Consider the following 26,228-nt stretch of genomic DNA (forward strand, 5'->3'; position numbering starts at 1 on the left):
ATCACGTTGGAAACATTTTAGGGTAAGAAAAAAATTATCCTTCCTATATAGCAAGCTATCAGAACTTACTTTAAAATGTAAAGCTATTCATCCTTTCTCATGGGTGCTCAGAGCTCCCCACACAGATATTCATTTCTACATGTTCAAGAAAATGCCACTGTCAGGCAGGTCTACCATGGACTGTATATCTGTGGGCAGCGTCCTAAGTAGAGCTTTCATCTTCTGCCCTTGAACTGACAAGTTGAACAGGAGATACACTGCTTTGCCAGCCTTCCACTTAAGACAGAACCTAGTTGTCTCCTGGCTTTGATCAGAGAGGGTCTTCAGAAAGTTTAACAGGTCAGAATGAACTTGATGGCCAGACAGAAACCAGCGTGCCAAATAAAGCACTAACCAAAGCCAAGAAAACAGTGTTGGCCGAGGCGTGGCGTGGCTTAGTATGGGGCTCTAGGTATTTCAAACAGCCAGGTTTGATGGAAGCAATTAGGAACAGCGCTAATTGCCTGTCAGGCAACATTGCCATTTGCTGAGGACAGAGCTGATACATTTAGACACAAAGTCTGCCCAGCCTCCATTGTAGCCTTTCACTTTTGGAGATTGTCTTCTGGTTTCCATTACAATGAAGCTCAAGCTGCCGACCCCATTAAAATGTCAAGGTGGGAGGGAAACGAGGTCTTGAAATAAGTCTTTCAAGGCTATCGCCATGGTTGGTTTTATGTATGGAGTAAGGTTCCTGTACACACTTATTTCACCTTTTCTTTCCCTTAAGTGGTGAAAGCACCAAGTCCCTCAGCCCCATCACCAGGGAGCTGAGGAGCTGAATTTTTTCTTTCCATGGCAGGGCTATAGTCAGGTCCACTCTACCCTCTTCTGTTTTTCCCTATATATGGAGGAATGAGTTCAGGTGCTCCGGAGCAACTTTTCTGCACAAGTCCCTTAACCAGTGACTCTCAACCCTTCACAGCATTTTAAAAACTCAATTCCTCAACTAGAAATGTTGTGGCAATCTGGAATTCCCCTTTCCCTCCTCTCTTCAGAAATACTCTATCGTAAGCAGCTATTCTTGCATCAGATTATTTTATTCCAAATTCAGGGCCAAGGAAAAAAAGAAGAGTATGCATCCTCAGGGCTAGAGGGGATTACAATAGTACATGTAATGTGTCTTTAGGAAGTATAATGTAAGTTTGCTAGTAAAGAGGTAAGCTCCTGTGCTCCCTAGAGAATAGGAAAAAAATCCAAGCACATTCACCAGCAGTACAAGCACTGCCAGTATTAGAGTCACTCTTTACTTGGGAGGATGTAATTGAAATAAACCAAAACAGAAATGCTGATCTGGAAACCTGGAAAACTGGGTCTCATCACAGTATTTGTCTTTAACAAGCTATGCACCCTAGAGCATAATTTTAACTTTGTTTTGTTTAGAGCTATACAACCAGGATCTAAAAGACTACCTGGTGCTTAGTAGGCACTTGGCAAATATATGCTGTTTAGATTTTTTTTGAATCTCAGCATACTGGTCAGAAATATGGGGCTGGTATTAGTTTCCTAAGGCTTCCATAAGAAAGTATCACAAACTAGGTGGCTCAAAACGACAGAAATGTATTCTCTCTCAACTCTGGAGGATAGAAGTCCAATATCAGGACGATAGCAGGTCCATGTTCCATCTGAAGTCTGAGGGGAAAATTCTTCCTTGCCTCTTCCTAGCTTCTGGTGGTGGCTGTCAGCCCTTGGTACTCCTTGGCCTGTAGCTGTATCACTCCAGTCTCTGACTGTGTTGGCACAAGGCATTCTCCCTGTGTGCTTCTTTTTCCTCTTCTTATAAGGACAACAGTCACGTTGGATTAAGTATCCACCCACTACAGTATGAGTTCACCTTAACTAATTACATCTGCAACAACCCTATTTCCAAAGAAGCTCACACTCTGAGGTGCTGTGGGCTAGGACTTCAACATATCTTTTGGAGGGACACAATTCAACCCATAACGGGGATAATTCCAGTTGTCTAAACCATCTCAACATTCGTTATGATGACTCAGTAGGATAATGTGTGGGAAAAGTCTCTAAAATTACAGATTATTATTCGCATGCCTGGAAGAGTTTCTTCCTCTTACCATTTACTGTGAGGATGCAGTAATACTTCATGAAACCTAAATTGTCAGCTTTAATACTTAATAGGTCAATACCACTAATATATATATTCCACTTTAGCCTGTGAGGTGGCCAGGGAAAGAACTACTATCCCCATTCTAAAGGTGAAAAAAACTGAGACTGAGATATTAAATTAAATGATATAATCAAAGGCACATGGCCTGACAGTGAAAGTACTACCAGTAGATCTCAGGGTGTCAGCCTCCCGGTTGTGATGCTTTCTAGCTCAATATGATGCTGGGATGACAATTCCTCCTTGGAGCTTTCATTTCTCAGCATTTTCTCTGTCTGCTGCAGAGAACCAGAGTTCATTTCCTGATCAACTGAAACTTGCTAGTACTATGAAACTTCTGTTCAGCTGGATCTACCTCTCTGTATTGTGGTGTTGGAAATGCAAAGTGGGATAAGAGAGAAGGGGGTGGTAGAAAAGGATGAGGATAAGCAGTAATTACAACGAGTAGGTGAACTCACAACTCAGCCAACAAGGCATGAATTAAGTGTGGTGTATAGGATAATTAGCAGTCATTTAGTGCGGGAAAATTGCTACCAGCTGTTCAAAACCTAAGACTGAGGGGCTGATCTGTAAATGGTTATCTGAACAAGCAGGCAGACAGCTACAAAATGAAGCTGTGCCCCAGGTCCCAAAGGCTATGTTTTGTTGTCCAGAGAAAGCCTTGTCCTGAGATGAATCCATTATGCTCATTAGTTACTGTTACATGAATTTAATGGCCTGGCCAAAGGCTCCTAGAGAATGCTGGGTCATAGATCTGTGGGGAATCAGACCAACAAAGGGGTAAACAGGAATGTCAGAGTCCTGAAATCCCAAAACTACTCTCAATATGGACCTCCCACTTTCTTTGTTGGAGCCTAGTCAACAAACACAATCTTATCCATCAAATGCCCATTTCCTCATTCAATCCCTCTGCCCTCCTCTTAATAGATAAGCATAAGCACTATTCCAAACAGTTTGATGCCTATCTTCAATTTAGCACCCAAATGCAGCTGAGTAACTTGGGGACCTACAGAATAACAACAGTCTTATCACACCTGGAAGCAAGGACACTGTCAGAGCAAATCAGAAGGTCAAGAATCAGCTCAAAGAGGCTTCTATTGGCTAAAATGGGGGCAATATGAGGCTTGAGGTGAATAATACTATACCAAGGAATTAAATGCTTCAAATTTATTAAATTCCATGAGTTTGTAAGACACTAAAGACAATACTCAATGTCATCTTTGGAGCTTGCTGGGAAAACACAATATACTCTGAAAACTGGTAAATAAAGGAAAGAATCAAGCAATTAGCCTGATTTCCTGTAGGACCTGTACCTCAGATGACAAACAGTTGATGAAGGCAAGTTTTTCTTTATAGAAGGATTCCCAGTAATAAATGAAGAAAGAAAGAAAGAAATCCTTTGGCAAATCCCTACCTAAATAATGAATCCAGGCAATGATCAATGGTGGCCACTAACAACACAAAAAGAGAGACAGAGGGATGTTTGTTCGTCCTGATAAAAGTACGCATCACTACCTATAAAGGATCCTTGTAAAAAGTCACATCAGATCAAGCCTCTAGATCTAACTACCAATTTAAGGAAATGCAAAGAACAGAGAAGTATGTCAAATGCTACTATGTGTATGCAATCAGAAAAATCCAGAATGTGGGAAATTCCACAGGACAAATTATTTGGTTTCTTCAACAAATGAACTATACGGAGGGGAAAAAAAAAAAAAGGGAAGGGGAACTGTGATTGACTGAATTGTTGGCCTCTGTTATTCACCCCTTTCTACATTCACACCCATGCCATGCCTCCCTGCGGGAAAAGTATACCTCCCTGCCCTTGAATCTGGACTTGGAAATGAGAATTGCTTGAATAAAAGAATTCCGTGAAAGGGAGAGTGCAAATCTCTGATCTAAGACCTTAAGAGACCTCTTGGGTTTCCACTCAACCTTATACTCCTGCTCTTGTCTTGGGAAGAGCTTCCCTTGAGTAATTGTTGGTCCTTCAGCCTGGACAGCGAGCATATCAATGGCAATAACAATGGACTGAAGACAGGAAGCCACAACCCAATACTCTAGACAAGATGTACAACCCTGAGAAGAGGAAAGTATCCTCTTCATCCCAACTCGCCCCCATGACCTGCCACCACCACCACAGTCATGACTACATTAAAATTTCCTGGGCTTCCCTGGTGGCGCAGTGGTTGGGAGTCCGCCTGCCAATGCAGGGGACACGGGTTCGAGCCCTGGTCTGGGAGGATCCCGCATGCCGCGGAGTGGCTGGGCCCGTGAGCCACAACTGCTGAGCCTGCGCGTCTGGAGCCTGTGCTCCGCAACAAGAGAGGCCGCGACGGTGAGAGGCCCGCGCACCGCGATGAAGAGTGGCCCCCGCTCGCCGCAACTGGAGAGAGCCCTCGCACAGAAGCGAGGACCCAGCACAGCCAAAAATAAATAAATAAAAATTAAAAAAAAAAAAATTTCCTGACTTCTCTGCAGATGGAGTGAAACTAGAGGAAGCTGATCTAAGAACAGGAAAGAAAGAGTGAAATATCTCATTCAAATCTACTACAAAATAATTTTAGTTCCCAATCTTTAGTAGTTTGAGTACCAAAGACAGTAAAATACATCAACTGACCCCTATGACAGAATCTTTTACTCTTGTGGCAGAGAAAAATAGAACATGTCATCACCATCACCAGGTTAAAATATTTATGTGGAATGTCTCTGGGTAGAGACCTGAGCACATAAATGGGTAGAGATGAATGTTCCTTACAAGCGACTCTCCTGCACGAAGGTCAGCTGCTTTTCTTACTTGGGATATTAATTCAGGTCCCCAGTCTGATCTGCTTTCCTGTAAGAAGTCCTAAGGAAACATGTTGCTCCATGTCATCAACTTGGCAGGACCTTGGGATCCAAAAGTTGGGAGTGGGGGGGATCAATACACTTTAATCAAAAAGGCAGAAGATGTGCTTAGTTGAATCTTTTAATTTTTAAGGGCAGAATTTATTGTGGAAGGTTTGTAGCCTGAAGCAAGACAGGGAACATGTGAAAGGATTCTCTGCTGTAGGTCTTAACTTTCTTGCCAGAGAAAAACAATTGGGAGAAACCTTAAAAGGACAGGGCCACACTCAGAGTATCAACTCAGGAGGCCCCAGAGCCACTTCAATTAGCAGTTAATCTAGAAGTTGCAAGTATGTGATGGTCTCTCCCATCCCGGGAACTTAAGAGCTTATAAACCATAGACGGTCATGACTTGAAAAAAATGGCTACAGCAATATCTCAGGTCCCACATGCTCTTCCAGAACTTTGTCACTCCCTATTAAGAAGTGGAATCTATTTTCCCTCCCCTTGAAATTGGGCAAGACTTTATGGCTAGTTTGATGAATACAATGCAGTGGAAGTGACACCATGTGATAGCTGGGACGGTAGTCTTCTCCTGTCCTTGGACTGGGATTTACACCATCAGCTCTCCTGGTTCTTAGGGCTTCAGACACAGACTGGAATTACACCACTGGTTTTCTGGGTCTCCAGCTTGCAGATGGCAGATCATGGGACTTCTCAGCCTCCATAATATCTCTCTCTCACCACACACACACACACACACACATCCTTTTTGTTTTATTTCCCTGGAGAACCTTGACTAATACAAATATTTATTGAGCAATTACTACATGTTAATACAATGCTCTAAGCACGCTAATGAATGATCTCATTTAACCTTCACACCAGCCTGGACATAGGAACTATTTCCTCTTTCACATTTTTCACATGAGAAAACTGAGGAGTAGGGATTAAGTTATTTGCCAAGTTCACACAGCTAGTAAGTGGTAGAGCAGGGATTCAAACAGACTGGTCCAGGTGCCACACTCCCTGGAATTTCTTTAGGTGGCCTTTTAAATCTCAAATCAGATACTCTCGTCTTGGGAAAAACAACAACAACAAACAGCTTGTTTTACAAAAATAGTTTAAATTCAACTTTTTTCATGTAAAAGTGCTTGAATTTTTTCCAGGAATGTTCTTTATTGCATCCTGGTCTGGACACCAGACCTAATTAATCATCTCTTTGGGTCCCCCATTATTCTTTGTGGCAGCTACAAATCCCTTTCTAGAAAGAAAACCTTCAAGTCTTGCGCTAAGAGGAAGGCTGGGGGAGAAAAGGAGGGGTCTTGTTCCTGTTTGAATCAATTGTTTACTTAACCCTGTGGCTGAATTATAAACAGGTTTTTTTTTTTTTTTTAAAGGCTAAAGAGAGAATTAAATTGGTTTAATATAATGACTGAGAAGGGAGAGGGCCAAAATCTGACCAGGATTCCAAATGTGCAGGAATGCATTCATCTTTTTTCCATATGCTTTGGTTTTTCTTTCATATTGTGTTAAAAGTAGCTATGAAGAAGGGGAGGAGGGAGAGAGGTAGAGGAGGAGATGGAGATGAATAGGGAGGGGAGAGGGAGAAAAGTGAAGGAGGAGGAAAAGGAGGAAGCAGCTCCAGACACATTACCCAACTCTTTAGAGATTCTAAATATAAGGTTCATGCTTGTTATACCTGGGGAAGAAGCTTATAGTCTCAGCTAAGGCAGCACTGAAATAGCTATATTACACTGAAAATACTGAAAGACTTGCAAACTGCTTGGTTAATATCCATTGCTCCCAGTCTCCTGCGTGCTCCACCATCACACTTCCTGTGACCAAGACCTCCACACCACCCAGCAACCAAAGGGTATCACCTGATACTGCAGGGGGCTCTTGGGACCTGCTCCGTTACCAAGGTGGCATGGCTCGATTTTCCTGCCTACAGGTTGTTAAATATTTTGACTATCATTTCTGGACAGAAATCCCTATCTCACAGTCTTGGAATCAGGCGGCCATTATCCCAAGCTTTCCTTGCTTTGTTCACCTCTGACTGTCCCTGGCTGAGCATCTAATAGTCTGAGACCACCAGTCACCAGGTCAGTCTGAATGTCACCAGTCAACTTGCCTTTGGCCATTCACTCAAGACAAACAAAGCTAGAGGAATGGTGTGCTATCTCGAAGCTGGGGATGGAAGTGATGGAGAAACTAAGAGACCAGGGAATGGGGCAGGGTCTGTAAAGTTCTCAGGGTAAGAAGGAAAACCAGAGGCTTTCTAGTTCATATAAATGCATAGGATGACTCCTTGTTCTGGGTACTGGACAGTAGTTTACATGACATCACACAGTTGGTAAGACTCTTTCACATCCATGATTTCACCTGATTTTCATGACAAATTTTTAGGTAGGGAGGGCAGGGGTAATTGTTCCAGTTTCACAGAGAAGGAAATGTAAGTCCAGAAAAGAGATATGACTTGCCAAGGTCCTAGAGCTAAGTTTTGAACAGTGGCATGTAGATGCCAAGTTCAGCCCTCCATTGTGCCTTGCTAGTAAGAAGCAGGGAAGTACCCAAGAAGAGCGACCAAGTTGGGTCTGACATCAGTAAAAATCCCTGGTTTTTTTTTTTTTTTTTTTTGTGGTACGCGGGCCTCTCACTGTTGTGGCCTCTCCCATTGCGGAGCACAGGCTCCGGACGTGCAGGCTCAGCGGCCATGGCTCACAGGCCCAGCCGCTCGGCGGCATGTGGGATCCTCCCGGACTGGGGCATGAACCCACGTTCCCTGCATCGACAGGCGGACTCTCAACCACTGTGCCACCAGGGAAGCCCTCCCTGGGTTTTTATAAGCATGTTATTCATCTTGATTTTATTTTTTCCTTCATCTTTCATGTGTCCTTAACAATAATCATGTGAGGATATCAAATGACACATCATTGCCTACATTTTAAAATGAGGAAATGGGATCCCAATAACATTCAGCGATTGACAAGGTCACATACAGTGGGTGACAGCACAGCCGGGCTGGGGTGCCAATGTTCTGAATCCCTGTCCAATGCTTGTCACTGACCCATACCATCTACTGCTGCACACACATCTCATGTCCTTCCAAACAAGGAAAGAGACAGTTTGGGTAAAAACAAAGTTGAATCATCGGCTGCTGATTCTCCAACATCATGAAGAGATGGGAAGGCAGACGATCTACAACATGAAATAAACCAAAAAGAATTTATCATTTGAGAACATGTTCTTAGGTAGGAAATCTACCTTTTCCATCCTGTTGTGTTCTGCTTCCAATTAAAAGAAAGAAATGAATATTTACTACTTCCACTATATTATCTCATTTAACCATCATAATAGCTGTTATGCAAGTATAGTATTGTTCACTTCACACAGATGAGGAAACAGCTTCTGAGGCATTACATAATTTGCTGTCTTACAGGCAGGAATTTGCCTTACCAAATACTCATGAACTTCGTAAGGAGGTGTCCCTTTAACATGATGTAGCTTTGCCATTTGAAGGGAAGAGTATGAGTTCTGGCTCCATTTCTCAGAATATCTGTGATCCAGAGCCAGTTATTATTTTGTTCCCTGAAACTGTTTCCTCATTTCTAAAATGCAGATAATATACCGTTCTCAAGAAGGTTATGAGGATTAGTATCAATAGCTAACATTTGTTGAGTGTTTGCTGCATGTTAGGTGCCATTTTACACCCTTTCCATTTATTATCTACACCGACTGCTCTGAAAATCTCTATGGTATTGGGTACCACTTTTTAGCTCCATTCTCCAGGTGAGAAATCTGAAGCCCAAAGCATTTAAGAGACACCTCCAAGTTAGCAGCTGGAAGGACCAGTATTTGAAGTCAAGGTGTCTGACTCCACAGTCTACACACCTAATAGGAGCTCAGAAGCAGTGTCTGTTTCATCACTAGGACTGGTAGCTGAAATAAACCCGAAATGAGCAAGTCACTGGGACCTACCTACAAAACAGCTTAAACTACCCACCTAAGGTGCATAAATGAGAAAGAGGCAAGCACTACTTCATGGACACAGAGGTACTGTAAGCATTGACACGTTTTAAATGGCATGATGGAGGCCTCAGAGAGAGAGAAGCCACCCATCATCTGTGGAAGGTTTGGGGCTCCCAGGCCTTTAGTCTCTTCTCTAGGCTTGTATAGGAGGATGATCTCAAGGAAGAGAGCATGGGCTCTAGAAACATTCAGAAGACAGAAGAGTCTGGTTGTTAAAGAACAAAGCATTTTAAATAAATAAACTGGGGCTTCCCTGGTGGCGCAGTAGTTAAGAATCCGCCTGCCAATGCAGGGGACACGCGTTCAAGCCGTGGTCCGGGAAGATCCTACATGTCGTGGAGCAACTAAGCCCATGTGTTACAACTACTGAGCCTGCGCTCTACAGCCCGCGAGCCACAACTACTGAGTTAACGTGCCACAACTACTGAAGCCCACGTGCCTAGAGCCAGTGCTCCGCAGCAAGAGAAGCCACCATAATGAGAAGCTTGCGCACCACAACGAAGAGTAGCCCCCACTCGCCACAACTAGAGAGAGCCCGCGTGTGGCAACGAAGACCCAATGCAGCCAAAAATAAATAAATTAATTAAATTAAATAAATAAATAAACTGAATGTTATACGGACACACTCAGTTACACAAACACACATACACACACACTTTTCACGATTTTTCTTTTATCTTTCATATACTTTGCAAACACTCTCTTGAGCAGCTGTTCCTCATCTTCCCACTCAGCTGAATGCCAGTTGTCCCACCCTCCCTACCCAGCCTCTCATAACAGCTTCAGCTTCCAAGAGACAGCTTGACTCAAAATGCCATCCAGTCTTATGCCAGGCGGAGGACTAGGACTCGTCCAGCAGGAAGGGACAGAAAAGACAACAGCCAGAACCATCGTCCCAGGAGAACTCTAGGAACATGAGCATCTGCAAGGCATTTATGCCCAGAGGTGGGCCTGCAACCTCTAAAAATTACCAGCCTATCAGGGAGCATGCCATGGGGCAAGAAGAGTCTTCAGTCTTAGCCTCTGGCCTCAACCTATATTAAAAGTTAAATGTCTGAGACAAATCATGCATCTCATGTTACTTGTCTGTATCTCGTTTTTCCTCACTTAATGGTACATCATAAGGACCTCACTTTGTCCTAAATTTCACTGGTATTTTAGTAAGAAACCTCAGAAACCCAACAGGGGAAGACTGAAAATCCAAGAGCTCTCTGATTTACTTTTCTTGGATTCAGTCTCCTCTATCAACTGTCAACTTTGTCTATAATGCACTCATGATAATCCTGTGGAAATGTCTGTGCTGTGGCCATGGAGGTGGATCAGTGACCAGGCTGGGCCAATCGTAGCTTCTCATCACCTGTGCACAGAGATTAGTCCAAGGGGTGAGCACATGACCCAAGCCAGCCAATCAGAATTCTTGCCCTAGATTTTCCAAACCAAAGTTGCGACTGAGAAGTGCTCCTTCTTATTTGCTTGCAATACTTTGAGGACATGAGCTGAGCACTGCCTGCAGTCACAGTTCCAGTCCACTGAAGAGAGCTGCTCAGAGAAAATGGAAAGATAATTAAGCTGAGAGGGCAGCTTCTGTGGTGTTTCCTGGTTCTCTACCTCCTGGTTTCATGAGCTTATAAACCCTTTTTATTTGTTTTGTTTTGTTTTGTTTTGTTTTTGGTATGTGCCAGGCTGTTTCACTGGGTTTCTGTCTTTTGACTAAAATAGTAGGCAGGGTTTAAAAGGTGGTAGGGTAAGGGAAGGAGCTGATAAGCCAACTAGCCTCCCAAACCTTGTAATAGTAGCTAAAGAGGAACAGACTTTTTAGAGTTTATATCTCAGTTAGGACAATGTGTTGCTATGTTACCAAAAAAAAAATTCTCTTCAAAATGGCTTAAATATAAAGGGAACGTATTGACCCATGAAGCTGAGAAGTCCAGAAGTGGCTCTCAAGTACAGACAGCAATGCTTGATGCAAGGGCTCAAACACTCTCTCCAGTAGCTTGGACTCTCTGCATCTCTCCTTTCTACTTTCTACGATGTCAGCTTTATCCATAGGCTCCATTCAGACAACCAAGAAAATCCTAGTAAGGCAGTCTGACTCCGGTCCCAACTTTATCACCTGTAGCCATATTTAATTGTAAAAACAATCTGAAAAGTTTAAGTGTGATGCAAATAGGAATTGTGCTTCCATTTTTATAAAATAATTTCAAAATCATCTGTGTGAGTGTGTGTGTGTGTGTGTGTGTGTGTGTGTGTGACTGTATAAGCATGAAAGTGCATGAAAAGGTACTGGGCCAAAAAGTGCTTTCGGTTTTTAAGTAAAAATAAAAGACGCATTTTTCATTTTCACAAAGAACTTTATTGAACAACGTATTCACCTTTTTGTTCCACTACCTTCTGCTATTTTTTCAGGCAACTTCATAATTCCATCTTCCCAAAACTTTTTGAGCAAAGAACTGTTCCAGGTGCCTTTTAAAGTCTTCCAGGGAATTGAAATTTTTTCCATTAAGAGAATTTTGTAAAGACCTAAATAAATGAAAATCTGAAGGTGCAGTGTCTGGTGAATATGGTGGATGAATCAGAACTTCCCAAACAAGCTGTAACAGTTTTTGCCTGGTCATCAAAGAAACATACAGTCTTGCATTATCCTGATGGAAGATTATGCATTTTCTGTTGACTAATTCTGGACGCTTTTCGTCGAGTGCTGCTTTCAGTTGGTCTAATTGGGAGTATTTGTTGGAATTAATCGTTTGGTTTTCCAGAGGAGCTCATAATAGAGGACTCCCTTCCAATCCCACCATATACACATCACTTTCTTTGGATGAAGACCTTTATTTGGTGTGATTGGTGGTGGTTCATTTCACTTGCCCCATGAACTCTTCCATTCCATATTATTGTACAGTATCCACTTTTCATCGCCCGTCAAAATTTGTTTTAAAAACGGAACGTTTTCATTACGTTTATGTAGAGAATTGCATGCGGAAATATGGTCAAGAAGATTTTATTTACTTAACTTATGTGGAACCCAAACATCAAAGTGATGAACATAACCAAGCTGGTGCAAATGATTTTCAACGCTTGACTTGGATATTTTGAGTATGTCGGCTATCTCCCGCGTGGTATAATGTTGATTATTCTCAATTAGTGTCTCAATTTGATCTCTATCACCTTCAACTGGTCTACGCAACCATGGAGCATCGTCCAGCGAGAGATCTCCAGCATGAAACTTCGCTAACCACTTTTGACACGTTCAATCAGTCACAGCACCTTCTCCATACACTGCACAAATCTTTTTTTTGCATTTCAGTTGCATTTTAACTTTTCGTGAAATAATAAAGCATAATATGCGAAAATCTTGCTTTTTTCTTCAATTTTCAATATTAAAATGGCTATACAAAAATTCACCAATTTTGATGTCTTTTTTTAAAAAGCACACTGACATGACAGCTGTCATATACAATCTAACAAAATTGTTTCAAATGAATTAAAGACAACTAAGAGCTACTAGAGCCATCTTACAGAAAAAAACCAATGAACATTTTGGCCAATCTAATACTGTCATTAAAACTGTTTTGTGTGATGGGGATGTAGAGACAAGGAAAGGAGGGTTGAGAAACTTGGGGGAAGTATCTTTCATAATAACAGTATTTACAGCATGTATTAGTTTTACATGCTTTTCCAGTCTTTAGGGGCCATGGCTGGTGGCCCCTTTCTCCATCTCCAAAGCCAGCAATGACTTGGTGGAGTCTTTCTCACAACACATCGCGTTGACACTGACTCTTCTGCCCCCACTGTCCATGTTGAAGGACCCTTGTGACTATGTTGGGCCCACTTAAATAATCCAAGATAATCTTCCTATTTTAAGGTCAGCTGATCAACCACCTTAGTTCTATCTGCTATTTTCATTTCCATTTGCCATGTAATGTAACATCTTCACAGGTTCTGGGGATTAGGATGTGGATATCTTTGAGGGCACTGCCTACAAAAAATTATGATCCCATTTATGCAATTGTGGATGCATATGTGTATATATATATATATATAAAATGACAAACTGTAGGTGGTTATCAAATTGACAGTGGTTATCACAGGCAGTAAACGTCAGTTCTCTTTACTTTTTTCTTCAAATTTTTATGTAGTGTCTTATCTTTTGAAGTATTTGTAAATTTATGTACAGAAAAAAGCAACAAAGCTAGCTTTGCTAGTGAAAATGATCGCAATGACCTGAACTCCCTCAAATATCATAAAACTGGGCCCTGAACGGGGAGGTCCAGCCTCGAAGGAACTTTGTACCTACGGAAACTCCCCCATCAAACCTCCTTCTCTGTACACAATAGGAGATACTAAGCCAAGGCAATAGAAAGACTCCCAACTGCTAATAATCCAATTAGAGATATCCAAAGCCAAGCAGAATACGCAGACTGATGGCTGTGCAGAAATCTACTTTGCAGTGGCTCCACAAGGAGCTGGGGAAGGTAGGGAGAGTATGCAGGCAACTCTGAGGGTCTTAGAATATACATTCCAAAGGAAGTCACTTGCCCCTCCTTCCTCTTTAGCCCACTCCAAAATGACTACTCATTTTTTTTTTTTGCGGTATGCGGGCCTTTCACTGTTGTGGTCTCTCCCATTGTGGAGCACAGGCTCCGGACGCACAGGCTCAGTGGCCATGGCTCACGGGCCCAGCCACTCCGCGGCATGTGGGATCTTCCCGGACTGGGGCACGAATCCGTGTCCCGTGCATCGGCAGGCAGACTCTCAACCACTGCGCCACCAGGGAAGCCCTAGACTACTCATTTTCATCACCCTCCAGCTGCTCCTTTCCATATCCTTGGTCACTCTCATGCACTTCCAACTTCTCCATTTCCGGGTCTCAGAGGGTTAGTACAGCACTTCTCTAAGAGCATCCTCTCCCCATTAATTCTTGCTCTTTAGAAGACAATCTGTGACATCAACACTCCCCAAATCATGAGCTATTTATCAGGTGTTCAGTCAAACATATCATTCTGTGGTCAAAACATAGGAAAACAGAGCAAAAACAAAATTAAATTCATGTTTTTCTCTGCAGGACACCCCAGAGCCCTTGCTAATGTACACTGCAATGCTCCAGGAGGTGGCTATAGCAAGCAGTTAAACCACCTAAATGTTGAACCATGTTATAGAAAGATAACTGATGAAATTAGTCCTCCACATGTTGGAAACAGTATCAAGAAATCTCTGTATGATGGTAGGGCATGTTAAAAACCTAATCTTGGAGCTAGATAGAGCCCTCTAGAACTTTATTTTAAAACTGAATAAATGAACAGAGAGGGAAAGTGATTTGTCTGAAGTCACACAGCTACTTAATGGCAAAGCTGGGAACCTTTTTAAACATTTTAACTGGAGTATAATTGTTTACAATGGTGTGTTAGTTTCTGCTTTATAATAAAGTGAATCAGCTATACATATACATGTATCACCATATCTCCCCACTCTTGCATCTCCCTCCCACCCCCGCATCCCACCCCTCTAGGTGGTCACAAAGCATCAAACTGATCTCCCTGTGCTATGCAGCTGCTTCCCACTAGCTATCTATTTTACATTTGGTAGTGTATATATGTCCATGCTACTCTCTCACTTTGTCCCAGCTTACCCTTCCCCCTCCCCATGTCCTCAAGTCCATTCTCTACGTCTGCATCTTTATTCCTGTCCTGCCCCTAAGTTCTTCAGAACCTTTTCTTTTTTTTAGATTCTGTATATGTGTTAGCAGACAGTATTTGTTTTTCTCTTTCTGACTTACTTCACTCTGTATAACAGACTCTAGGTCCATCCACCTCATTGCAAATAACTCAATTTCATTTCTTTTTATGGCTGAGTAATATTCCATTGTATATCTGTGCCACATCTTCTTTATCCACTCATCTGTCGATGGACACTTAGGTTGCTTCCATGTCCTGGCTATAGTAAATAGTGCTGCAATGAACATTGTGGTACATGACTCTTTTTGAATTATAGTTTTCTCAGGGTATATGCCCAGGAGTGGGATTGCTGCGTCATATGGTAGTTCTGTTTTTAGTGTTTTAAGGACCCTGCATACTGTTCTCCATAGTGGCTGTATCAATTTACATTCCCACCAACAGTGCAAGAGGGTTCCCTTTTCTCCACACCCTCTCCAGCATTTATTGTTTGTAGATTTTTTGATGATGGCCATTCTGACTGATGTGAGGTAATACCTCATTGTAGTTTTGATTTGCATTTCTCTAATGATTAGTGATGGTGAACATCCTTTCATGTGTTTGTTGGCAACATGTATATCTTCCTTGGAGAAATGTCTATTTAGGTCTTCTGCCCATTTTTGGATTGGGCTGCTTCTTTTTTTGATATTGAGCTGCATGAGCTGCTTGTAAATTTTGGAGATTAATCTTTTGTCAGTTGCTTCATTTGCAAATATTTTCTCCCATTCTGAGGGTTGTCTTTTCGTCTTGTTTATGGTGTCCTTTGCTGTGCAAGAGCTTCTAAATTTCATTAGGTCCCATTTATTTAGTTTTGTTTTTATTTCCATTTATCTAGGAGGTGGGTCAAAAAGGATCTTGCTGTGATTTATGTCATAGAGTGTTCTGCCTATGTTTTCCTCTAAGAGTTTGCTAGTATCTGGCCTTACATTTAGGTCTTTAATCCATTTTGAGTTTATTTTTGTGTATGGTGTTAGGGAGTGATCTAATCTCATACCTTTACATGTACCTGTCCAGTTTTCCCAGCACCACTTATTGAAGAGGCTGTCTTTTCTCCATTGTATATTCTTGTCTCCTTTATCAAAGATAAGGTGACCATATGTACGTGGGTTTACCTCTGGGCTTTCTATCCTGTTCCATTGATCTATATTTCTGTTTCTGTGCCAGTACCACACTGTCTTGATTACTGTAGCTCTATAGTACAGTCTGAAGTCAGGGAGTCTGATTCCTCCAGCTGCGTTTTTTTCCCTCAAGACTGCTTTGGCTATTTGGGGTCTTTGGTATCTCCATACTAATTTTAAGATTGTTTGTTCTAGTTCTGTAAAAAATGCCATTGGTAGTTTGATAGGGATTGCACTGAATCTGTAGATTGCTTTGTGTAGTATAGTCATTTTCACAATATTGATTCTTCCAATCCAAGAACATGGTATATTTCTCCATCTGTTTGTAGCATTCTTTAATTTCTTTCATCAGTGTCTTATAGTTTTCTGAGTACAGGTCTTTTGTCTCCTTAGGTAGGTTTATTCCTAGGTATTCTATTCTTTTTGTTGGAGTTGTAAATGGGAGTGTTTCCTTAATTTCTCTTTCAGAGTTTTCATCATTAGTGTATAGGAATGCAAGAGATTTCTGTTCATTTATTTTGTATCCTGCAACTTTACCAAATTCCTTGATTAGCTCTAGTAGTTTTCTGGTAGCATCTTTAGGATTCTCTATGTATAGTATCGTGCCATCTGCTAACAGTGACAGCTTTACTTCTTCTTTTCCGATTTGGATTCCTTTTATTTCTTCTTCTTCTGTGATTGCTGTGGTTAAACTTCCAAAATTATGTTGAATAATAGTGGTGAGAGTAGACAACCTTGTCTTTTTCCGGATCTTAGAGGAAATGGTTTCAGTTTTTCACCACTGAGAACAATGTTGGCTGTGGGTTTGTCATATATGGCCTTTATTATGTTGAGGTAAGTTCCCTCTATGTCTACTTTCTGGAGGGTTTTTATCATAAATTGGTGTTGAATTTTGTCGAAAGCTTTTTCTGCAGCTATTGAGATAATGATATGGTTTTTCTCCTTCTCCTTGTTAATATGGTGTATCACATTGATTGACTTGCGTATACTGAAGAATCCTTGCATTCCTGGGATAAACCCAACTTGATCATGGTGCATGATCCCTTTAATGTGCTGTTGGATTCTGTCTGCTAGTATTCTGTTGAGGAGTTTTGCATCTATGTTCATCAGTGATATTGGCCTGTAGTTTTCTTTCTTTGTGACATCTTTGTCTGGTTTTGGTATCAGGGTGATGGTGGCCTCCTAGAATGAGTTTGGGAGTGTTCCTCCTGCTATATTTTGGAGGAGTTTGAGAAGGATAGGCGTTAGCTCTTCTTTAAATGTTTCATAGAAGTCACATGTGAAGCCATCTGGTCCTGAGCTTTTGTTTGTTGGAAGACTTTTAATCAGTCTCTATTTCAGTGCTTGTGATTAGTCTGTTTATATTTTCTATTTTTTCCTGGTTCAGTCTCGGAAGGTTGTGCTTTTCTAAGAATTTGTCCATTTCGTCCAGCTTGTCCATTTTAGTGGCATATAGTTGCTTGTAGTAATCTCTCAGGATCCTTTGTATTTCTGCAGTGTCAGTTGTTACTTCTTTTTCATTTCTAATTCTACTGATTCGAATCTTCTCCCTTTTTTTCTTGATGAGTCTGGCTAATGGTTTATTAATTTTGTTTATCTTCTCAAAAAACCATCTTTTAGTTTTACTGTGTTTGCTACTGTTTCCTTCATTTCTTTTTCATTTAATTCTGATCTGATCTTTATGATTTCTTTCCACCTGTTAACTTTGGGGGTTTTTTGTTCTTCTTTCCCTAATTGCTTTAAGTGTAAGGTTAGGCTGTTTATTTGAGATTTTTCTTGTTTGTTGAGGTAGGATTGTATTGTTATAAACTTCCCTCTTGGAACTGCTTTTGCTGCATCCCATAGATTTTTGGTTGTTGTGTTTTCATTGTCATTTGTTTCTAGGTATTTTTGATTTCTTCAGAGATCTCTTGGTTATTTAGTAGTGTATTGTTTAACATCCTTGTGTTTGTATTTTTTACAGATATTTTCCTGTAATTGATATCTAGTCTTAGAGTGTTGTGGTTGGAAAAGATACTTGATATGATTTCAATTTTCTTAAATTTATCAAGGCTTGATTTGTGACCCAAGATATGATCTACCCTGGAAAATGTTCCATGAGCACATGAGAAGAAAGTGTATTCTGTTGTCTTGGGATGGAATGTCCTATAAGTATCAATGAAGTCCATCTTGTTTAATGTATCATTTAAAGCTTGTGTTTCCTTATTTATTTTCATTTTGGATGATCTGTCCACTGGTGAAAGTCAGGTGTTAAAGTCCCCTACTATCATTGTCTTACTGTCAATTTCCCCTTTTATGGCTGTTAGCATTTGCCTTATGTATTGAGGTGCTCCTATGTTGGGTGCATAAATATTTACAATTGTTATATCTTCTTCTTGGATTCATCTCTTGATCATTATGTAGTGTCCTTCTTTGTCCCTTGTAATAGTCTTTATTTTAAAGTCTATTTTGTCTGATATGAGAATTGCTACTCCAGCTTTCTTTTGATTTCCATTTTCATGGAATATCTTTTTCCATCCCCTCACTTTCAGTCTGTATGTGTCCCTAGGTCTGAAGTGGGTCTCTTGTAGACAGCATATATATGGGTCTTGTTTTTGTATTCATTCAGCCAGTCTATGTCTTTTGGTGGGAGCATTTAATCCATTTACATTTAAGATAGTTATCGATATGTATTTTCCTATTACTATTTTCTTAATTGTTTTGGGTTTGTTATTGTAGGTCTTTTCCTTCTCTTGTGTTTCCTGCCTAGAGAAGTTCCTTTAGTGTTTGTTGTAAAACTGGTTTGGTGGTGCTGAATTCTCTTAGCTTTTGCTTGTCTGTAAAGGTTTTGATTTCTCCGTCAAATGTGAATGAGGTCCTTGCTGGGTAGAGTAATCTTGGTTTAGGTTTTTCCCTTTCATCACTTTAAATATGTCCTGCCACTCCCTTCTGGCTTGCAGAGTTTCTGCTGAAAGATCAGCTGTTAACCTTATGGGGATTACCTTATATGTTATTTGTTGCTTTTCCCTTGCTGCTTTTAATGTATTTTTCTTTGTATTTAAATTTTGATAGTTTATTAATATGTGCCTTGGCATGTGTCTCCTTGGATTTATCCTTTCTGGGACTCTCTAAGCTTCCTGGACTTGATTGACTATTTCCTTTCCCATATTAGGGAAGTTTTCAACTATAATCTCTTCAAATATTTTCTCAGTCCCTTTCTGTTTCTCTTCTTCTTCTGGGACCCCTATAATTCGAATGTTGGTGCATTTAATGTTGTCCCAGAGGTCTCTGAGGCTGTCCTCAATTCTTTTCATTCTTTTTTGTTTATTCTGCTCTGCAGTAGTTATTTCCACCATTCTGTCTTCCAGGTCACTTATCAGTTTTTCTGCCTCAGTTATTCTGCTCTTGACTCCTTCTAGAGAATTTTTCATTTCATTTATTGTGGTGTTCACAATAGATGGTGTTAACATGGTTCGTTTGCTCTTTCGTTTTTCTAGGTCCTTGTTAAACGTTTCTTGTATTGTCTCCAGTCTAGTTCCAAGATTTTGGATCATCTTTACTATCATTACTCTGAATTCTTTTGCAGGTAGACTGCCTGTTTCCTCTTCTTTTTTTTGGTCTGGTGGCTTTCTACCTTGCTCCTTCATGTGCTGTATATTTCTCTGTCTTCTCATTTCGCTTAATTTACTGTGTTTGGGATCTCCTTTCCGCAGGCTGCAGGTTTATAATTCTTTGTTTTTTGTGTCTGCCCCCAGTAGCTAAGGTTGCTTCAGTGGGTTGTAAGCACCCTTTCTTTCAGTTAGCTCGAAGCTTTGTAATGCTCTGGTTGCTGGCTGTCAGTGCAGCGGCAGTGCCTCATCCCCTTGTCCTCCTTGGCTGCTACATCGTTCGGAGCGTCATGTTCCACGTCTCACTGGGCACACACCTGGCAACTACTATGGGCAGGGTAGGGGCAAGGGGCGTGGGGGTCAGCGGGAGGGGGTGGGAGTCTAAGTCAAAGCTTTCAATTCTCCACACAAATCTCCCCCAGCTACTGAGCATGTCCAGCTGCCTGGCTTTGCCCTAGGAGGACTTTCCAGGAGCACACGCAGCTGTTCCGGGTTTTTGTGGCAGCCGGCTGGAGGCAGGCTGGGAATCCGTGCCCCACCTTGCTCACTATTTTATATTCAAGCTACCTCCACCACACACAGAAAAGAGGCACACCCCACGTAGCAGATCTGATGGGGAATCACAAATTATCCCTGGATACTGTATGCCTTATCTAGGTTGGTGTACTGGCATTCTTACCCCTTGAAGATATTTCAGACATTACAGTAAAGATGACTTGGGTATTTTGGTTTGTGGCAGTGGTGAGACAACAAGCACGTAGAATTGTAATGCCCCTTAATGGTTTCTTCATTCAATATTACAGCTGGGACATGAATTTCATCTATGGCAATAAAGAAAATGATTACAGGATTTTTAAAAAACTGCTTTATTGAGGTTTAATTGATGTACAACAAACTAAACATAATTAATAAAGTATACACTTACAATCTGATGTTTTCACCCATGAAACTCTCACCTCAATCAAAAGAGTAAGTATATCTATCACCCCCAAATATTTCTTCATGTTCCACTGCAATCCTGCCTTCTTGCCCTCCTGATCCCACCCCCACCCCCTGCAACCACTGATCTGCTTTCCATTATTACAGATTAGTTTGCATTTTCAGGAATATTATATAAATGGAAACATACAAACTACTTTAGATTTGGTTTTGCTTCTTTTACTCAGAATAATTATTCTGAAATATATCCACATTGTTGCTGGCATCAACAGTTTATTCCCATTTATTTCTAAGTAGTATTCCATTGCATGTATATATCACAATTTGTTTATCCATTCACCTGTTGATTAACTTTTGGTTTATTTCCAGTTTGGGGCTATTACAAATAACTCTGCTATGAACATTCATGTACAAAACTTTAAATGGACATATACTTCCTTGTCTCTTTGGTAAAAACCTAAGAATTGAGTGACTGGATAATATGCTAGGTTCATGTTTAATGTTTTAACAACATACCCCACGTTTTTCTGAAGTGACTGTAACATTTTACACACCTAACAAGAGTGTGTGAGAGTTCCAGTTCCTCCACATCCTCACCAGCACTTAGTAAAGTCACCCTTATTAATTTCCGTCTTTCTAATAAGTATTTAATGGTATATAATTATGGGTTTAATTTGCATTTCTTTAATTACTAATAATATTGAGCATATTTTCATGTGCTTACTTGCAAATTGAGTACCTTCCTTGATGATGTCATTTCAAATCTTTACCCATTTTGTGATTGGGTTGATTGTTTTCTTATAATTGAGTTATGAGAGCTCTTTATAAATTCTGAATACATGTAGTTCATCAAATATATGCTTTGAAAATATTTTCTACGAATTTGTGCCTTGTCTTTTCATTCTCCTAGCAGCATCTTTCAAAAAGCAGACGTTTTTTAATGTTGATGAAGTCAAATTTATCAAGTAGTAGCTTTCTTTTCTTATAATGTCTTACTTTGGGATCGGGGTAATGCTGGCACCGAAGAATAAGTAGGAAAGTATTTCCTCCTCTTCATTTTTCTTGAAGAGTTTATGTAGAATTGGTATTATTTCCTCCTCAAATGTTAGGTGGAATTCACCAGTGAAACCATCTGGGTCTGATGGTTTCTTTGTGGAAAGATTTTTTAATTATAAATTCAATTTCTTAAAGAGACTTAAGGTATTCAGCTTATCTATTTCTTCTTGAATGAGCTTTGGTAGCTTGTAGCTTTCAAGAAAATTCATGCAATATATCTAAGTTGTTCAATTTATAGGCATAAAGTTGTTCATAACATCTCCCTTATTATTCTTTTAATATCTGTAGAATCTGTAGTGATATTACCCCAGTGGTTCCTTATTTTGGTAATGTGTGTGTTCTCTCTTTTTCCCTCAGCAGTCTGGATACACTTGATCAATTTTAATGATCTCAAAGAAACAGTGTTATTTCATTGATTTTCTCTTTGTTTGTTTGTTTTATATCTCATTGATTTCTGCTTTAGTCTTTATTATTTCCTTTCTATACTGAGTTTGGTTTTAATTTGCTCTTCTTTTTCAAGTTTCTTATGGAAGAAGATGAATGCATTGATTTGAGACCTTTTTTCTTTTCTACAACAGTCATCTCTTGCTATAGTATTTCTCCTAAGTATCTCTCTAGCAACATTCCACAAATGCTGATATGGTGTGTTTTCATTTTCATACAGTTCAAAATACTTTCTAATTTCTCTTTTTATTTCTTCTTTGTCTCAGAGGTTTTTTTAGAAGAGTACTATTTAGTTTCTAAATATTTGGGGATTTTCTATACATCTTTCCATGATTGATTTCTAATTTAATTTCACTGTGGTCAGAGAACATACTCTGTATGACTTTAATCCTTTTAAGTTTACTGAAACTTGTTTTATGGCTTAGAAAATGGTCTATCTTGATAAATATTCTGTGTACACTTGAAAAGCATGTGCATTTTACTGTTGTTGGGAGGAGTGTTTTACAAATGTCAGGACAAGTTTGTTAATAGGATTGTCCAAGTCTACTACATACTCTTTGGCTTTCTCTCTGCTTGTTCTACCAATCACTGAGATGGAGTTATTTCTCTCGGCATAATTTTTTTTTTCTATTTCTCTTTGTAGTTCTATCAGTTTTTCTTCATGTATTTTAAAGTTCTGTTATTAGGGGCTTTATTTATTTAGGATTTTTATGTCCTCTCAGTAAATTGGGCCCTTTATCACCATAAAATAACCTTTTTATCTCTGGTGAAACTGTTTTCTCTGAATGCTACTTTGTCTGAGATGAATATACTCACTCAAGTAGCTTTTGATTAGAGTTAGCATATCTTTCCCAACCTTTAACCTTTAATCTATTTTTGTCTTTATATTTAAACTGTGTTTTTTGTAGACAACATCTAGTTGTTTTTTATTGAACCTGAAAATCTCTGACTTTTAAATGGGGTGTTTAGACTATTTACATTTAATGTGATTTTTGATCTGGTTAGGCTTAAGTCTATCAGCTTGCTACTTGTTTTATGTCTGTCTCCTTTTCTCATCATTCTCCTTCACCTCTTTTTCTGTGTTGTTTTGCATTAATTATTTTTATGATTTCATTTTATCTTCTTTATTGGCTTATTAGCTATAACTCTTTTTTATTTTATTGGTTGCTTGAGGTTTATAATATACAGTGTAACTTATTAAACTCTAGCTTCAAGTGATGTTATAACACTTTTTGTGTAAGACCTTATAATACTATACTTCATTTCTGTCCTTTCAGGCTTCTTGCTATTTCTGTCATACATTTTACCTATACCTATGAAATAAAGCCCAGACTACATTAATATTATCATTGTTTAAGCAATCAACTTTCTTTTAGAAACATTTACTTAATAAGAAAAATTGTATACATGCACCCATATAGTTACTATGTCTGGTGCTCTTCATGCCTTTGTGTAGAAATTTCCATCTAGAATCATTTTCATTCTGTGTAAAGGATTTCCTTTGACATTAATTTAACTTTTTTTGTGGTGCAAGTGTTCTGGTGATGAGTTCACTCAGTTTTTGTATATATGAAAATGCCTTTATTTCATCTTTAGTTTGAAAGATATTTTCACTGGGTATACAATTCTGTCTTTATAGTTTTTTTTTTTGGTGTTCTCTCAGTACTTAGAGATGTTGTTCCACTGCCTTCATTTTTAAATTGTTTCTAATGAGAAATCTGCTGCCATCCATATCTTTGTTTCTTTGTATGTATGTGCTTTTGTTTCTCTATCTACTTTTGGTATTTTATCATTAGTTTTGAGCAATTTAATTACGAAGTGCCATAATGCAGTTTTCTGAATCTTTTTTGTGCTTGGTGTTAATTAAGGTTTGTGATCTGTGGGTTTGTAGTTTTTATCAAAATTGGAAAATTTTTATCAAAATTGGAAAAATTTTTAATTCTTTTAAAAAATGTTGGGGCTTCCCTGGTGGTTCAGTGGTTAAGAATCTGCCTGCCAATGCAGAGGACATGGGTTCAAGCCCTGGTCCAGGAAGATCCCACATGCCGTGGAGCAACTAAGCCTGTGTGCCACAACTACTGAGCCTGCACTCTAGAGCCCTCAAGCCATAACTGCTGAAGCCCGTGTGCCTAGAGCCTGTGCTCCACAACAAGAGAAGCCACCACAATGAGAAGCCCGCTCACTGCAATGAAGAGTAGCCCCCCACTCACCGCAACTAGAGAAATCCTGAGCACAGCAACAAAGACCCAATGCAGCCAAAAAATAAAAATAAAATAAATTAATTAAAAAAATATATAAAATGTTCTCTCCACCTCTCTTAGGGACTTAAAGTACATGTATGTTAGGCTGATTGTATTTTTCCTATAACTCACTGATATATACATATATATTTTTAATTCTTTGCTGTGTTTCATTTTGGATCATTTCTATGTAGTCAAGTTCACCAGTATTTTCTTTTGCAATATCTAATCTGGTATTAATCCCATTCAGTGTATTTTCATCTCAAACACTGTAGTTTTTATCTCTAAAAGTTTGAGTTGGCTCTGTTTTTACATCTTTCATGACTAATTCATATTTTCAATCTTCCCTCTAGATTTGTGAGTATATGGAATAGAGTTATAACAGTGTTTTAATATCTTTGTCTCCTATTGTTATCATCTGTTTTATTTCTGAAACAGTTTCAACTGATTAGCTGGTAATTTTGGTTGAATATAAGATGTTGTGTATCTTACATTGTTGGCCATTGAATATTTTTGTATTCCTATAAATATTCTTGAGCTTTGTTCTGTGACATGTTAAGTTACTTGAAGAGAGTTTGATCCTTTTGGTCTTGGCTTTAAGTTTTGTTAGGTGAATTTACTCTAGGGTTAATTTTACCATGCTACTAAAGTAGAACCCTTTCAAGTATTCTTCCTGATACCCAATTAAGATATTAAGATTTTTCCACTCTAGCTGGCAAGAAGAAGCATTAATCCTTGCCCCGTATATATGTCTTAGGGAGTGTTCCTTTATTAATTTCAGGTGATTCTTTCCTTGGTTTTTGGATAGTCTTCTCACATGCATGCACTAATCAGTACTCACCTGAATACTTGAGGAGCACCATCTGCAGATTTCTGAAGTTCTCCTTCTGTGCAGTTCTCTCATTCCAGTGTTCTTTCCTGTGAAGCCTGGCTACCTTGGTCTCCCAAGACTCTCTACTTCATCTCTTCACCTCACAGAGTCCCAGGCACTGGCAGTGTTGCCTCTGTGCTGCAACCTAGAAATTCTCTCAGAACAGTAGCTGGAGCAATTTTAGGGCTTACCTCATTTATTCCTATCCCATGTGCATCACTGTTTTTTTTTCTGCTTTATGTCCAGTATCTTGAAAACTGTTGTTTTACAATATTTTTCTGTTTTGTTGTTGGTGATGGGTTTTTTTCAGGTGGAAGGGTGAATCTGGTCACTTTTACTCTACATTAAGTAAACATGGAAGTCCTTGATTATAACATTTTGATAAGGTTGTGCTTCCTCGGTTTTTCACTAGCTTTGCTGCTATTCTCTCTTTAAAACTGGATATTTTCCATACAATTGTTCTTCACCCTCATCCTTCTCTCTCTGGGGGATCTCATCCCAAAGTTTCAAGTAAACCACATGTTGCTGAATCCCAAGTTTACCGTCATCATCTCAGTCCATTCTCTTAATTTCTAGATCTATCTACCCAATGGCTTACTGGTTATCTTTTTCTAGATGTCCCATAAGTTGCATGAACTCAACATATACAAAATGAATAGCCCCTCCTACATGCTCCTATCAACTAGTATTTAAATCTCCCTGTAGCATTCATCATATATAGCTCCTTGACACTAAAGAGCTTCTCAATAAAGAGGCTGAATTAAATTGAATCCCACAGATAAGGGGATCTGTCAGAGGCAGGGAAGATAAATAGTCTAAGCTAAAAGCTATCATGCTGAACAGGACCTGGTCCTTCTCTCTGAAGCAACGGATTGGGAAGCAGAGCCAGTCTGGGGTACTGGCTGACTTTCCATCTCTTGTCACTGTGAAGTAGATACCTGGGATAAGCAAGCATGGAAAATTAAGTGGACAGAATGGAAGGAAGCCAACTTTCTAGGCTCCAAAATGCTAAAGATTGCCTCTTAAAACTGTGTCCAAATTAACTACTTATATTGCTCCCTTCTGTGCTAAAGTACTTATACCAAATTCATTATACATTGCTTTTTTAAGTGTTCTTGAGTCACTTTATGTGAAGATGTTTCATCTTGTCAATCATATTATAAATTTCAACTAGACATAACAACACCTATTTTCTCAGGAGCTTTGGGAGATTTTAAGAACAAGGAGCATGCCTCTTTATCACAATAGG

This window comes from Globicephala melas, chromosome 3, assembly GCF_963455315.2.
Source record: "Globicephala melas chromosome 3, mGloMel1.2, whole genome shotgun sequence".
Taxonomy (NCBI): Eukaryota; Metazoa; Chordata; class Mammalia; order Artiodactyla; family Delphinidae; genus Globicephala; species Globicephala melas.